Raw genomic sequence first — 3424 nt, 5'->3', positions numbered from 1 at the left:
TTAGGTAATTTCACAATTTTCGTTGAATTGGAATTGAATCGCATTGATAAAAATGAACTGACTCCAACCCTGGTTGTATAATTTGTAGCTGTAGTGGGTATCGCATTAGTCCACCGTTTATGCTTGAAACAATTCATCATAGACTGAAGACCCTCATCACTGGGTCAAGCATCTTTCATTTTTCTCCCATTGCGGATGAGACTGTCAAATTTTATCCCTACTTACATGTCAACGTTTTTCATTTTATCCCCTTTTTTAGACAAAAAGTTTAATTTTCCCTTATCAGGGAACCATGCACACTGACACTGCTGCTGTTGCTGCCATTCAGACTTCCTGCTCCTTCTGTTACAGCTGCTTAGCTTCTTAGGTAGTTCCTGCTCCTGAGTGACCCTTTGGTATGTCTCAGTTTCCTTGGTTCGATCATTGGTGCCCATCGAAGAGGTTAGAGTGATTCCTCTTCTTTATCATTCCTGCCTCTTCTTCTTTACTTGCACACCTAATTCCTTCTCTTCCTCATTCTCACTTTGGCAAAATAGAGCCTTCCATATAGGTGTCACGCCTTTACAAAGATACACTGGATATGTAAGCTATCATTTCAAGTTTTATGATTGTCCAAGAGCCAGTGCTTAGCACTGAATTTAGCTGTTTAATTCTAAAGCAATTTTAGCTTGTTGTTTTGACATAATACAAAAAATACAAAGCTGAGAACAAAGAACTGGCGTTTCCTTATAAATGTACCATAACAATTCACACTGTATACAGGGTTGTAATTAGGGTTGCCAGATTTCAAGATGAGCAATCCGGGACATTCTAAAATCTCTCTAATACATAGACATCCCCAGATAAACATATTATAAATAGATACAGACGCAGTGAAAAACATCAAGCAAGTATTTTAATAGGATATAGAGAAAAAAAATTTGTTAAACTAATATTTAATGCAAATTACAATAAAGAAACTGAAGAAACCGAAACTAATCCAGAAAATTTGTAATCATTACAAATAATTAAGATACCAAAGTATCTTTTTCATATGAAAACTGAAGATAAATGAAAATAAGAAAATTGTATGCACAGAAATAATGAAAATTGAACTTATTTTATTTGTATTTCTCAGATGATTTTTCTTTCTTTAGAAGTTCCATATTTCCTAATACCTGCCAGTAAAATTCTTTGCAATGACAATTTATGTTCCACTTAAATATAAAATAGCCTCTATAGTTGTCACATCCAATTTATTCCTCTTGTCAGTCCATTGAGCACTCATCATAGAAAAGACACGCTCAACATTTGCATTATGCGCAGGTATACTAAACAAATATTGACACAAAATTAATATCTCAGAATACTGTTCTTCGAAGTCGAACTGCTGTAGTATAGAAAGCCATTTTTCATGACACATCTTGGTCATCCGTTCTTCAGGTTTACTCTGCATTTGTTTATCAAGGAGTATTTTAAATGTTGACCACTGACAGAAAAGGATGTTGTCGTCAATGTTTACACCTTTGTTTTTTAACACTAGACAAGACGATTGTATTTGTTCCCATGCTGGAAGTGTATCTAATAACATCCATGAAAAGATATCAAAACTTTCTAACGATGAAGCCCATTTCTTAAGATAGTCATGGCAAGTGACGTAGTAGTTATCCACCTCAAGTAGGAATTTTTTCATCTTTTGAGATGTGATTTCATCATCTTTAAGGCACCGTTTAACACTAAGAGGAATAAACTTTTCATCCATTCTTGCCTTTATTAAAGCAACTATTGCTTTTAAACAGCCAAGCCTTCAATAATGCTGTTATCTCTCTTTTCAATCTTCATACTCTTGCTGCTAAATACATACTCAAGACTGTGAACAAAATATAGGTAGGCTTCGCTCAGTGGATTGTTAAAAAAATCTAAAAGAATTTGAGGAGCTTTTTCTTCAGAAGCAAAGAAAGATTTCAGTGCTTCAAATAATTTTAGGATTCTCTCAACTGCCCTCATCAAAGAAAGCCAACGAGTTTTAGAATGCGAGAGAACTGATGCATATTGAACACCAACAAAGTCGCAGAATTCTTTCAGTTTCTCAGTTCGAACAGTGTAAATACTAAAGTATGAAAGCACTTTAACAACGGTTACTTCAACATCAATAGACAAGACATTGGCAGCGGTATGTGCAGCATTGTGGAGAATATGGGCTGGGCATCCTACATCTTCCATCGAGTCATTCATGCTTCCCTTGACTTTCGAAAAGACATTATTTGTGCCTTTACGTAAACGTCCACCAAAATTAGTATTAGTGTTATCGCCACCAAAAGCTGCTCATTTTTTAACATCCAGTCCTAATTCGACGAGGCTCTCTCTGCAGAAGTTTGAAATTGTTTCCGAGGTCTCATTTGGAAGGGATTTTACTCGCAATAATTTTATCTGCAAGCCATTCTTCCGTGAATAATATTGTACAATCAACGGAAATATTTGCTCAGCATTATGGTTACTTGCATCTGTAGATATGCTATAAAAAGAAGAATTATTTATATCTTTAACAGCTTCGGCAATGCTATGTGGAGCCAGAACGTTTTTAATTATTGCAGAACATTTTGTCCTAGCACTAGAAAATTTGCTTGCAATTTTGGAATCAGGAAATACTGTTGGCAGTAGTACATTCGTGCAATCATTTGAACTGAATGACTGATTATGGCAAACAGTATGAAAGGCCATAGCAACTTATGCTGCTATTATCTTCTTCATCTGTGTTTTTCTTGATCAAGAAATTTGTTATTTTATCATCTTTTGAAGTGGAGGAAACGTTTTGTTTGTGCTTTGTGGTTTTTATGTGCCTCTTGATATCATTCTTCCCACCATGTTCAATAGTGAAATTGCAATAGCATAATCGACAGTTTGCTTCATAACAATTCCTGCCTTGTTTGATAAATGTCCATTCGCTGGAATATTCATCTCGAAACTTACATTTACGTTTTGACATCTTGTTTTAAAGATGAAAAAGGTAGGCCGTAGCAAACAGTGACGACACACACTTGAATGAGAGGCTAATACAGTACTGATGCAGTCGTGTAACTCACCACTCACCGGAACGCAGCCAAGCAACCGAACAAGTTGCAAACGCGATTGACTGCGTCAGTCGTCACGTAACTTTTAGCAGCATCGTTGATTCGTTGGGTTATTCAAATTATATTTTCATCAATATAATTTCAACCGAAAACCATTACTTAATTTATTTTATAATGTAATGATCTTTATTTGATTTATTCATTTATTATTAGCCTATGTCATTATTTACTTTTTTTTTATGATGAACGAAATCCGGGACAAAAAGACGTCCCGGGTTTTGGGTTTTTTATCCGGGACTCAGGACAAAATGATCAAATTCGGGACATGTCCCGCGAAACAATCGGGACGTCTGGCAACCCTAGTTGTAATGCAA

The sequence above is a fragment of the Macrobrachium nipponense genome, chromosome 9 (assembly GCF_015104395.2).
Source record: "Macrobrachium nipponense isolate FS-2020 chromosome 9, ASM1510439v2, whole genome shotgun sequence".
Taxonomy (NCBI): domain Eukaryota; kingdom Metazoa; phylum Arthropoda; class Malacostraca; order Decapoda; family Palaemonidae; genus Macrobrachium; species Macrobrachium nipponense.
The sequence above is the reverse complement of the archived record's forward strand: the minus strand, read 5'-3'. Positions refer to the sequence as shown.